Source organism: Diceros bicornis, chromosome 14 (assembly GCF_020826845.1).
Source record: "Diceros bicornis minor isolate mBicDic1 chromosome 14, mDicBic1.mat.cur, whole genome shotgun sequence".
Lineage (NCBI taxonomy): Eukaryota > Metazoa > Chordata > Mammalia > Perissodactyla > Rhinocerotidae > Diceros > Diceros bicornis.
In genome coordinates, this window is record NC_080753.1 from 18,772,235 (window position 1) to 18,785,995 (window position 13,761).

General features: G+C 39.4%; 1 long non-coding RNA gene across 2 annotated transcripts; it reads right to left on the reverse strand.

The window, feature by feature from the left end:
- Positions 1-457: 457 nt before the first annotated feature.
- On the reverse strand, positions 458-13,534 carry LOC131413593 (uncharacterized). Of its 2 annotated transcripts, XR_009221986.1 has the most exons (5): positions 13,417-13,534; positions 6,803-6,946; positions 6,042-6,114; positions 2,427-2,481; positions 458-2,014 (listed from the first exon to the last, which is right to left on the reverse strand). It is a non-coding gene; the product is annotated as an uncharacterized LOC131413593 (long non-coding RNA). The 2 variants fall into 2 exon arrangements; XR_009221985.1 differs by having other exon boundaries at positions 458-2,481.
- Between the last annotated feature and the right edge of the window lie 227 nt (positions 13,535-13,761).

Here is a 13,761-nt window from a genome sequence, read left to right on the forward strand (position 1 = left end):
ATTAAATGACTTAATGACACTACATCTTTCAGTGTTATCTGGGAGTAAATTTATTAGAAAATTCCCTGATAGCAGAGTTTCACAGGGAGTAGAGTGGAGATAGCAGGGAGGCCCTGGGCATCTGAGAAGTGAGAGGATTTGAAAAAAGATTGGAAATACCCTAGCAAATTCCACTTACTTCAGCCTCTCCAACATTTTTGGACCTCAAACTCTTTCCACAGTAATATATGATTACCTACACTTTGTAAGGAATTTAAAAATAATCTCATCTTTTTCTGTGATACAATATAAAACTTCATAGTGGAGAGCAGGTCTCAGCTGAGTGATAAACCAAGTGACAGAGTAATGAACAGGTGTATCTGAGTTGCCTTAGCCACAGCCCTGTAGACTTTAAAAAATAAAAATGAAACACTCAAGAAGAGGTTTTAAGTTAAAAATATTTTAATTTAGGTCAGCATACTATTTAATATTGTATTAGGAAACTCATTGTATATAATCCTTAATAATGGTCATCATATGTAAAGATACTTAACGCTCTTTTCCTGTTTAATAAGAGATATGTTATTAGATTAATTAGGTAGTGAAGCTTTACTTATCAACAAATAAACTTAGAAAGGCATATCATGTTTACTTTTGGGAAAAAATTAACTATTATGGCATTGAAAATGGATAAATGCTCTTATAAATTGATGTTTTGAATGTTTGCATTTACCACTTAAGAGAAAATCAACTGCCCTATTTTGTGTTTTGTTGACAAATGATGAGGTGATAGAGGTTGTAAGCACCTCCTTGAAAATGACACATAATGTGAGTAGACGTGTCCAATAAGTGAAAAGTCATGGTGACTATAATCCTTGGGATAGTTCTGTGTTTAACTTTGATTTTTTTAAAAAATTAACATATTTGGATATACTATTTAAGAATTGGATTTGATGACTGTATCTGATGGATCTGGAGAGGATCAATCTGAGATCAACTTGGAGAATTAGTGTCATATTTTTGGTCTGTATTGATAATCTCGTACTTTGTCATGAGTATTTCTTTTTTTCTGAGTAATTAGCTAACAATCCATTGGAAGTATGAATATAACAATATATGAATAACAAAATGATGTAAAGCTGTATATTGACCAAAAACTTTGTAGTGGCTAGCAGGTCTCAGCTGAGTGATAAACCAAGTGATAGAAAAACGAACAAGTGCATCTGAGCCCAATTAACCAGAATCCTGTAAACTTTTTTTTTGTGTGAGGAAGATCAGCCCTGAGCTAACATCCATGACAATCCTCCTCTTTTTGCTGAGGAAGACTGGCTCTGGGCTAACATCTGTGCCTATCTTCCTCTCCTTTATATGGGACGCCGCCACAGCATGGCCTGACAAGCGGTGCATTGGTGCGCGCCCGGGATCCAAACCCTGGCTGCCAGCAGCAGAGTGCGCGCACTTAACCACTATGCCACGGGCCGGCCCTGAGTCCTGTAAACTTTTTAATAAATGGGGACAAAAGCAGATCCCATCACTGCCTTTAACAACTTGACCTCCCGTACTATTGGTTGGAAAATATTTCATAGTTTTGCACAGGATTGAGAGGTTCAAAGAGTGGTAAAACCTTCTAAATGTCTTGAAACAAGTATGGTGAAGAGAAAACTAATGCCTTTGTCTTACTCTCATTCCAGTAAACCTAGTGCTTCCAAAGTCACTAAAAGGCAACTAACATTGTACACCACCAAGAAGATACAGTAAACTTGTTCTGAGTGTTGTGGTCTTGAACACAGTCACAATGAAATTAAAAGATATCTTTAGACAGTCAGTAATCCTAGACAACTGGTGGGTTAAAGATTTAAATGTTCCGCAGGTCAGAGGTCTCAAACTGTACTGCACACCCAAATCACATGAGGATGTTATTGAAATGCAGACTCTGATTCAGCAGTTAGGGAGGGAGCAGCTGAGATTCTGGATTTCTCAGGTCATGCTGATGCTGGTTAGTCCACCCGCTGGGACTTCAAGACCCTCTCTAGAGCTGGCAGGAGAATGTAAAATAACAATGTTAACCTGTTCAATGAAGTAAAGTGTATGGGAAAACTATAAAGCACCAAACACAGGCCACATATTATATTAGTATAACCTGTTTCCTTGTTTCATTTCAGTCCGTGGACTGTACATCTATCTGGCAAGCGTGAGACATCACCATCAACAACAACAACAAAGACTCATGCTTACCCCAAATCCATCTGTCTCCTATCTAAAAACACACCGCCCACTGAAACATTATTTGAGTTTTGTGAAGCAGTGAAAGCTGTGGTTTATATATAAACAAACACCAATGGAGAAAGATGGGTATACAAACGGCAGGTGATGAGGAAAAGCTAGCAGAAAAGAAACAGAGAGCATTTTCTAACTAGAAAGAATCCTGTACAATAACTCCTATTTACCTTTGGGTTCAGACTGGGATACTCTGTTCAAGAAGTGTTCATGTATTTTCTACCTCTGTAAATGAAAGAGCCATATATTTGCATGAAAATACAATATGAATAAGTGAATTCAATATACTATAAACTATCTCTTATTGTCGGGGTGGGAATGGGGGGCTGCAAACCATTATTGAACGCCTGCTATATAAAAACTGCTTTACATGGATCATATTATTTAACTTCCACTCATCTTTGAGAAGTAAGTTCAATATTAAAGTACCCATTCAAAAGTTGATGACTCTGAGGCTCAGAGAGGTTATAGAACTTGCCTAAATTTATACACTGGCAGAGCCAGACTTTCAAATTCATTTTTTATCGTAAGAGTGTAGAATACCAGTCCAATACATTCAAGACCAAAGACAGATGTCTATTTTGATGTTAAGTAGGTATTTTGATTACCTAGAAGAACTGTAACCATTAGCAAGTGGGGTGTAGCTAGGAAAGGCCACACTGAGGACAAATGCTTTTCAAATTAATTTTTAAAAATAAAAAAATATATAAACATGGAAAAATTCAAACAGTATATAAAGTTACAAAATGAAAAATAAAATCTGTTTTGCCTCTCTTCTAGAAATGGGATGGTTGGGTCAATGATTCAGAATCTCTAGGGATGGATCCTCTGCACCTGTATGGTGTAGGAACACCCCGGTGATTTTGAGGTACAGTGAGAACTCTGATCTAGATCACCCATGAAAGCAAATCCTTCACTCTGAGGCTGCTGTCACACAATTTATTTGATTTGAAGGTTTATTCTCTTTACTTTTGCGAAGTTATCTTGACTCTACAAGCATTTGTTGAAAAAATGCAAACAGCATAATTTTCCACCAACAAGTAGGTAGTATATTTGAAATCCCAGAACAAAGTTGGTGAACAGATCAGGTCTGTTTCCACCTGTCTGCGCTCCCAGCAGAAGCATCATGTGTCTGTAAGTCATAAGACCTGGCTGGCTGCTTCTGGCATGTTCACTGAAACAAATCCACATCCAGTAGGGATGCTACAAATGAAGAGGTGTTTTTGTTTTGTTTTTTTAAATGATCTTGGATGGAAATTTCATTTGAAGTGCTATTTCCTAGAATCTATGAAAAAATTTGTATGCACTTTCAGGGATTTCTAATGGCTTCTTTTTGGGTGCCATTGACACTGTTCTAGTCTCATTCAACTTCTTAGAGCTCAGTGATCAGAAATGACGATGGTGGTTTCAGCGGAAAACCATTGCCCTTGGGGAAACAAATAGAAATACATAGTAATTTATCAAAGTCTCCTTGATAGCCTAAAACTGAAGATAACTTGTTGACCATGTAATTTAATATGGAAATGATTCAATGAGTATAGTTCTTAGAACAACAAAGATCAGAAAGAGCTTTTCCCCTCAGAGTTGCAGTTAGTAAAGCTTGGCTACGAGATTAAATTCACCTAGTTGTTGAATGTCACCTAGTATGTGAACACTGAGTGTGAAAGAGAAAAAATTATAGCTGAGTGGCTGCCAAGTGGCACAATTTTTAATCCTTGCTAGCTATAGTTAAAAAACAGGACTGGCCCAGCGGCGTAGTGGTTAAGTTCACACGCTCTGCTTTGGCGGCCTGGGGTTCACGGTTTCAGATCCCAGGTGCAGACCTGCTCACTACTCATCAAGCCATGCTGTGGTGGTGTCCCACATACAAAATAGAGGAAGATTGGCACAGGTGTTAGCTCAGGACCAATCTTCCTCACCAAAAAAAAAAAAAAGTAGGACACATTCTTTTTAATTAGTCTTGTCTTCAAATCTCTGCATAAAAGTGGCGCTAGATACATAACATTAAAGAAAGCTAAGGGGGGGCAGTGAAACATGGATGTTGTTGAATGAAACTTAAATGCATTTCCTTTTCAGTCTTTGATCAAATAGTCAACATTTTTTAAGGGAATTCTTTTGTTTCTGGCATGAAGAAAGAATACATAGAATATATTAAAATATAAAAACAACCTGTGCATCAGTGACTACTCTTGGCTAACTTCAAAGGTTGGTGTTCTGGATATTTAGCATTTTAAATCAAGAATTCAGAAATTCTGGACTGCAGTTTCTAGACTATTCATATCCAATTTCTAGACTACAGTTTCCAGAAAAGTGTGAATGGTCAAGTAAAATGACACTAATAAAATAATAATTTTCCCATTTGAGGTTCCTGACTATATGAGGGGATGGTCATACAGTTATACCAATTGTACTTTACAGTAATAAGCAAATTAAACCTCAAAGAATTCAAGGTGTAAAATCATTAAAATAAGAACAACAACAAAAGAACTAACCATGAGAAGAATATAAGCTATCAAAACAAAAACAGCAGCAGGATTTTAACTCTGCCTAATTTATTAAAAAACAAACAAAATTTCTTATATTTTTCTAGCACAGAACTGTATATAAGTCTTTCAACTTGTTTTGCTTAAATATTCAATAGTGTGGCCCCACAGCAAACTTGGAAACCTTCAGAACACAAAGGTGTGATACCCTATCCATGCCAGCTGTAAAAACCCAGATTGGTTTTATTGATTTGAGCCATGGCATTCAGAAGGGGGACAAGAAAGTCGTGCCCATATGAAAGAGGACAGTGTAGCAATTTCGATGAACTGTAACACTAATCGTCCCTCCCACTCCCAGGGAGAAAGGGATACCTTTACAGGGTCCTTTCAAAATGGCATCCCCAAAAGCCAAGGCTTTCTGTGATATCTGTCCAATTCTGTCACCAACTGGCAGGTTCACATGACAACATCTCATGTAGAGCCCACCAACTTTATTGCACAGCTTATCATTTCCTATCATATCTATTGATTTAAAATTTTGAATATTTGCTATTAAAATGACCTGCGAGATAATTTTTTAAAATAAAATTATTCAACAACTTGCAATGCACAAATATCTCACAAAGTTGTCAGAAATTATTCATTCAAATATTGATTCAATGAATGTTTATTTCTCACGGACTATGTGCCAGGCACAGTTCTAGATTCTGGGGAGATTCCCTGCTCTCATTATAGTTAGAGCATGCTTTTTAAAAATAAAATTTAAACTTGATTGATAATCCCTATTCATAATTTAGCTTGCCAAGATTTAAAAGAAAGAATTCATTCACGAAAGCGTGGCCTCCAATGTATAAAATGAGAATATCTCAGCGTGACACTTCCCATTTTCTGGAACAAAAATGTTAATGTAAATGAGCTACAGTGGTTTGAAGAAATCAGGAAGTTTACCAACTATGGTAAAACTCCCACTTCCCCAAATGGTTAATAAGATTTTTCTATATAGGCGATCAACATGGTCTATATTCTCTTACATCATGTGTCTGAAGCCACTTGGAAAATGTAATTATGCAATACGGATCGTGGAAGAGAGTAAGAATACAGGCGTTCAGGTATTCAAAATTGGGCAGAGCTGCAGGGAGGCTGCTCCCAGGTAGAAGAACGTTTGGAGCGGCACAGGAATCTTGAGACCCCAAAGCAGGAGAGCAATGAAAGAAAGAGAGGGGATAAACATGGGGTGGGGCAGAGTCCCTACTAAAGAGGCTAAAGATGAGGCTAGAGGGAAGGACACGCGAGTCGACTTACCAACACAGAAAGCTGGTTTTCTGATACTTTTTCTCCTTTTCCAGTACTTCCAATTCTCCTGTCTTTAGCCTTCCTGGATTGATCAGGTAAGAGTGAATGTTTTCTTCATCCTGTTTATAAAACCCTTTACTTGTAGTCGTCTTAATGTTCCTACCAATTGTGTGTATACCTTCAATCTATGACCCGGCTGTGTTAAGGAAAGAGAATTGTTTTGAGTTATTTAATCTATGTTCTGATACATTGGATAAGTCACTTAAATTTGAAGAGGGCTCAACCTCTCTCTGTAAAATGAAGGGGTGGGTAACATACAAATACAATGGAGACTGTAAGTAACTGAAAACTTGGCCTTAGCTGGCTTAAATAACTGAACAGATTTATTAGCTCATGTAACAGGTAGTCCGGAGATTGAGCAGGGTTTGAGTTTAGTTTAGAGTAACTCCAGCTCCTGTTTTCGCAATTCTCCTGGCTACGCTCATCTCCGAGAACTGGCTCATTCTCAGGGTAGCATCTCTCTTGATGACAAAACGGCTGCAGAATTTACAAGCTTCACATTCCCACTTTACTGCATCAAGAAGAAAAAAGAATGTCTCTCTTTTAAACAAGGAATATTCTTTTCTAGAGGTTTCCCCCAAACTTCCCTCCTTGTTGGTTCAAATTGGATCCCATTCCAATGCCCAATCTCATTGTATTAGTTTTCTAGGGCTGCCATAACAAAATACTACAGGCTGAGTGGCTTAAACAACAGAAATTTATTTTCTCACGGTTCTGAAGTCTAGGAGTCTGAAATCAAGGTGTCAGCAGGGTTGATCTCTTCTGAGGCCTCTCTCCTTGGTTTATAGATAGTTGTCTTCTCCCCATGTCTTCACATCATCTTCCTTCTGTACATGTCTGTGTCCAAATTTTCTCTTGTAAGGACAGCAGTCATATTAGATTAGGGCCCATCCTAATGACCTGATTTAACTTAATTACCTCTTTAAAGGCTCTGTCTCCAAATACAGTCCCATTCTGAGGTACTAGGGGTTAGGACTTCAACATGTGAGTTATGGGGGACTCAATTTAGCCCATAACACCTGTCCTAATGGCAGGGACCTGGTTGAGCAGATTGGTTTAGGCTGAGATTCTGAACCAGTGAGATCATCCCCGCTCCTAAGTCAGGCTCATCGCCTAAACACATTGGCAGCATGGGGGAGAGGGGAAGACTGGGTGAAAACTGGGCTGATGGAGGGAGTCGGGAACCAGCAATATTCACTGTAGGAGGGTTGGGCTAAGTGATTGCTAAGATCTCTTCTAGCTCTACGACTCAATGATTCAAAATTCCAGGTGTTTTTCCTCATAATGCACTAAAAGTTAATTCAATACAAAGCAATAGGCAGAGCTTTGATGACAGTAGACCAGAAATAGGGGATCAAAAACATATATTGCCAAAGAAGCCAGCAGGGCAGGACAACATTCTCTTGGAGATGTGACTCTGTTATCTCCCGTTAGTGGCAGTGGAAAACAAGACTGTGAGCTCCAAGGGCTGTCTGTGCAGAAGGGAAAAGGAGGCTCAACATATCCTATATTTCATCATATTGAATATGATAAGAGCTTTGTAAATGTCAAAGGTGCTGATAAAGATGGTTGACAGAAAAGTTCTTCAGCTTTGGACTCCATCTTTGATTACGTTAGGTTAAACCAGGAGAAATTGATGTTTTGTAGGTTAAAAATGATTAAATATCAACAATTTCATGGTTCAACCTAATAAAGACCTTTCCCAGTAGGCCTTAAAGATATGTATTCTAAAACAAAGCAGGGAATAGAAAGGATTTATGAAAGAAAAGATGTCTCAGAACATAAATTCACTTTCAGCCTGATGGCCCCCAGAGACTCCATTTATGATCTAATATAAAATGATAATAATGACAATCTTGGGTGATAGAGAAAAAGCATAATTATATTTCACATGGTCTGTTTTCTATATCTAGGAAATATATAATAAATGTAAAAGCATTAAAATAAACTAACAAAAATTGTGGCATTTTTTGGTCTTGGTTATCTTAGATATCTTTCCCTATTTATACTAAATAACTGAATCTCCAACTATAGATGGGAAATTATAATTTCTTGAGTTTTATATAAATAGTAGAAAAATGATTTCACTCCTTAACACTACCATTCACCTTCTCTATCTTCTAATGTTATTGGCGCTGAAATCCTAAGACTTATTTGATGGGTCATTTGTTTTTTTTTGGATCTCAGGTTATAATTTGTTTTTAAATATTTTCAAGTATATCTTAAATGGCCCAGATAGAAAAGAAAGATTGGTCCTAGACTAGGTGAATCCCACAAACATATTACAATATTATTTTTGGCTCAGACTTTGGTCTCTATATCTTTCTATGGGCAGACACTTTTTACTTTTATAGAAAATTTGTGTTGAAGAAGTTTCTCTTTATTATTTAATATCCATCCCTTTTAAATTACATTTGATATACATAGAATTTACATTGATAAGGGAAAATTGGAAGGCTCCCCAAAATATTTCCTATACAGTTCTAATAAAAACATCACTAGTAGCTTCTCTATGGAGAGGTTTTTCAGAAGAACCTCAGTAAAAGATTTTAAATTTAGATTGTTTTCTTTATTTTACATGTTCTCAAAGAAAAATATAACTTCATCTGCATAGAATCTGAGAAACTTAAATTCTTAGATTTTTGCAGTAGAGCAAGAGTATTAGTTGTCAATAAAGTTTTTGGCCAGTGCTGTTGGTAGAACAATGTAGCATTTAATTAAAACACAGAATTCTTTCTATTTGGCAAATTAAAGGAATGTCATCTTTTTCTTTTTCACTTTCCTTAAGGTAATCTCTAAAAAAATATATTTCTATTATTCAATTACTAAGTTTGTTGAAGTTTAATTACTTATGTGTCTGTGATTGGCAGAGACAAAGTGCAAAAGTCATCTTTTTTCCTACACGTGGACACAGTGCTGGCCCACATTACAGATCACCGTGGGAGGTGTTTATTTTGCAATTAAAAAAGAGTAAGGAGAATGTTCTGAAGTTATTGCTTAGTAGTCCTCCCACCAACCTCCCCCCATTCCTTTTTAAAGATTATTAAAATCAAGTCTGAAAGTGATTTTGGTAAAGTAAAATTCTGGGCTTATAAATTAGTTGAAACTTAACAGATATAAGTGTAAGCATTTGCATTTAGTTCAAGTGTGAAATGGACATGTGGCCCTGAGGTAGGTTGCTTTAAAAAATTTGAAGATTTTACTTAATCCCAAGCTTAAAATTAGTCAAATTGGCTATCTTGTACTGCAAAAATAGAAGCATAGTTTCAAGATCATGCCAAGTAATACGACCACTGATCTATGAACTGGTAAGGCCCCCTTGGGGTATTTTAACAGTCAAAATTTTAAGAGTAATATTGATAAAATGGAGAGAATGAGCAGACCAGAAAACCGAGTTGTGTGAGAAACAATATATGGAATTAGAGACGCTAAGGCTGAAGAACAGACTAAGGGGGAGAAAAATCACTAACATTCAATTGGCATCTCTTTTGTACCAGAAGTTCTATTAGGTGGTTTCTGGAACCTTGCTTAATTCTTAAAATAATCCTATGCTGCGGGGATGATTATCTCCATATTACCAATGGCTGTGCATGATTAGGCAACATGTTGGAAGAATCTTCATTAGTCAGCTACAGAGTTGTGACTCAAACTCCTGCTTGTCTGATAGTGAAACTTGCACTATTCCTACCACATCTTAGGCCACCATCACATGCTTTAGGTTCTATGGAAAATTACGTGTCAAGAGTTGCTTCATTCAACCCTTTTTTCAACACTGTTTGGGGCACCTGTCATACATGGGACACTGTGCCAAGAATTCTTCCCAAAGTGAAATTATAGCTTCTTAGAGGAAATAATAATACGTGCCTAAAATAACTGTGGTGCAAGATGGGAAAAGTAACATGAGAAGTACAGTTAGTGTGCTTCAGGGAAGGAAATATCGCTGCTGAAACATGGCATTTGAACTGGGCTTCGGAAGACACAGGGATTTGGATATGCTAAGATGCAGCAGGGAGGGCATCCGAGGCAGCAAGAACAGCGTGAGCATGGGAAAATGAAATGCATGTCTAAGAAACACTGAATGGCTTAGCGTGGCTCTAGTATAGAGTATGAGAAGATTAACGAGGAATGAATTAGAGATACAGACTGGCGTAGGTGAAGGAGGGTCAGAAATGCCAGGCTAATGAGTTCTGTAATGTTCTGTAGATGATGGGGAGCCACAATTGATTGGTTTTTGTTTGTTTGTTTGTTTGTTTGTTTGCTGAGGAATATTTGCCCTGAGCTAACACCTGTTGCCAATCTTCTATTCTCTACGTGGGTCGCCGCCACAGCATGGCTGCTGACCGGTGGTGGAGGTCCACGCCCGGGAACCGAACCTGGGCTGCCAAGGTGGAGCATGGAGAACCTAACCACTAGTCCATGGAGCCGGCCCTGATTGTTTTTTCAAAAAATAGGGCAATGACAATGACCCCAAATGGTTTTTCGTGAAGAACAAAGTTCAGGGCAGAAAACAAGGTAAGAGGAGGTTGGAAGGCTTTTGTTTCCAAGTGTGAGTTAATGAGCACTTGAGTTACAGTATTGTCCTGCCTTCTGCTATTCCTTTTTAAGGACACCAACCCTCATACATACCACCCAACTGCTGGCCTATCAAATGGAGTCTTAACATACCCTTCTTTGCCTTTTCTCCATCTCCTTTGCCTTCATCTCTTTCCATTAACCAATATTCCTGGCACCCTGACTTCTACCTTCAACTCTGGGCCCTATGTCTGTGACCTTCATCCTTACTTTCCTGGTATTTGCACACTGATTTTCTGCTGTGCACTATGCTTTTTTTTTTTAACTGAAAGGTTTTTTTTTTTTTATAATTTTATTTATTTATTTATTTTTCCTCCAAAGCCCCAGTAGATAGTTGTATGTCATAGCTGCACATCCTTCTAGTTGGTGTATGTGGGACACAGCCTCAGTATGGCCGGAGAAGCGGTGCGTCGGTGCGCACCCGGGATCCAAACCCGGGCCACCAGTAGCGGAGCGCACGCACTTAACCGCTAAGCCACGGGGCCGGCCCTGCTGTGCACTATGCTTTGATTCATTTTTCCATCCTTGGATTATTCCATCATCTCAGGTAGGCTCAGGATGCCTCGGCCTGGGTCTTAGCCCTGTAGAGCATACTCCCACCTGCATCAGTCAGGATTCGAGGTTGCAAACAGAAACTACTCTAGTTAGTTTAGGTAAAAAAATTTTTTTTTAATTTCATGAAGAATGTTTGTACGTCATGGAATCTCCAAGAGTGCTGGAGAGTCAGGCCTAGGGCCCTGCAGCCAGGACCCATGCCCACATCATATTGTGAGGGCTGCTCGAGGGGAAAGGGTATTACTGCTGCTGCTGGACACAGGCACAGCAGCTCATGCCAATGACTCCGGGGACTCAACACAAGAAATTTCACCAAGAATGTTCTGGAAGAGCTGATGCTTCTGTTGTCATTCTTGTGAAATGGTGGATTGCAAGGGCTCCTGCTTCCTATGGTTGTTCACTTCTGGAGTGAAATCTTGATAGTTATGTCTGACTGGCGAAGCCTAAGTGCTTGCAGAGATGGATGCATCATGGAGCTTATGAAGCTTAAGCTCGATTTAGAAAAAAAATCAACAAATATAATTGAAGGGCAAGTATAACTGAAAGGCAGATTAGGCCATATGCTGCTCAGGATTAAATACCAGAGATCCTAATTTGATTTTAACCTTTTTACTCTAAAAAATAGCAAAACTAGGAAGGATTGCCAAAACAAATCATGACTGGCCTACAGAAAGAGATATGATAATAGCAGCTATTTATAGAGGGCTTTCTATGCTTCATGTTATACTAACTAATTTATGTATATTGCTTTCATTATTCCTTATAACAACCTAATATGATAGTGTCATTATTCTCATTTCACCTATGGATAAACTGAGTCTTAAAGAGGTTAAATTAATTACCTGCTAATTTGCAAACAGTGGTCTAGACTCTAAAATCCATACCAGAGCGTATAACCAGAGCATTATACTGCTTTTCAGCATTCAGCTATCCTGCCTTCATTGTTTTGCTGGAACACACCTATGTGCAGAGAGCATTACACAAATATATATGCTTTGTTCTACTACAACCATGGCAAGTTAAATTTAGCTTTGATAGTCTCACACCCAAACTAAGGAACAATGACCCATTCAGAATTGCACAGAAATAAAAGACCGAGTAGATTGGATTTTGTGAATGACTGGCTTTTGGCAACTCTGCTGTTTGGGGTGCAGAGCTTGTCTAAGGGAGACAGTATGACTTGACGTGAGTTTGTTTGAAAAACAAGAAGAGAGAAATTATTTGTACACCATGGATTACATTCAGTCTTTCTTTTTCTTTTAAGCTTCAGATGGAGGACTTAAGTAACTGGGCTCCAGGACAATGGGACCAGGAAGCCATGGGCATCCTTACTTGGTGCCTGCCTACAGGCCTGTGGTTGCACTTGGGCAACAAAACAGTCCTAGATCCCAGTCCAACTGAGGCAGAGAAGAAACAGAGGTAAAGAGAGGCTGTAGATTAACTGTTTCCTTTCTCTCTTAGTCAGTGCAAGCAACTGGATATCTCTCTCCAAAGTAACCATACTCCCATTTTTAGCCCCTCATTTCGTTCATTTCATTTATCACAATTATTTTTCTTACTGATTTGCTTATTATCTGTCTTTCTCCTAAAGCATGCATTTTTCACAAGGATAAACTCGCCCCCAACAGGGTAAAAATTGGTTCTTGGAGGGGCAAAAAAAATTGTAATCTTGCTGTGTATAAAACACAGATACAGGGGAGGAAGTCAAGATGGCGGCATAGGCAGACTCTGAACTCACCTCCTCCCGCGGACACAGCCAATTTACAACTACTCATGGAAAAATTACCTCTGAGACAGAACTGAAAACTGGATAAGAGGAACTCCTGCAACAACGGACAATCCTAATTGAGGTAGAAACTCCCTTCTGGAGAGGAAAAACGCCACCTTCACAAGCCGCCAGCTTCACGGCCGCCTGGGAGCAGCCCACAGGTCCGCAGCCTCCCTGGAGGAGCAGGGCCCTGAGCCGGGGAGCGCCCCCGCTGTGGGCATTTTGTGGACCCAGGACAATCCAGACGAGTGGCATAATATCTGACTTTGCCTGCTACTAAAACATTGGGGAGTACCCCCAGAAAAGCTGGTGCACAAAGAAATTAAAACCAGCTCTTAAAGGGCCCACACGCAAACTCACCCGTTTCAGAAAGCAACCTAAAATCGCCAGAAAGAAAGGTGAACAGTGTTTTGGTGAAAAGAGACTCACCTGATAGGCCCTGAGTGCATCTCGGTGAGAGGTGAGACCTCTCCAGGGACTGGGACATTGGCAGCGACCATTGTTGTGGCCTGGTGTGGGCGTGCTGACACAGACACCATTGGAGTCCTCCCTGAGGCCTGCTAGCCCAGGGTCTGCCCCACCGCTAGAGCACCATTTAATCCAGCTCAGCCAGGGCAGGCAGCCCACCCTAGAGACTGGCCCCACCCAACAACAAGCCCTCAGGCAACTTGTGGGCCTGCATAGATTGGTGACTGGATTCTCTGCAGCCTGGCAACTGAGCCGACTTCAGTGGGGCAGGGCGTGTACAAGGAGCGGGTGGAGAGTGTGGGGCAG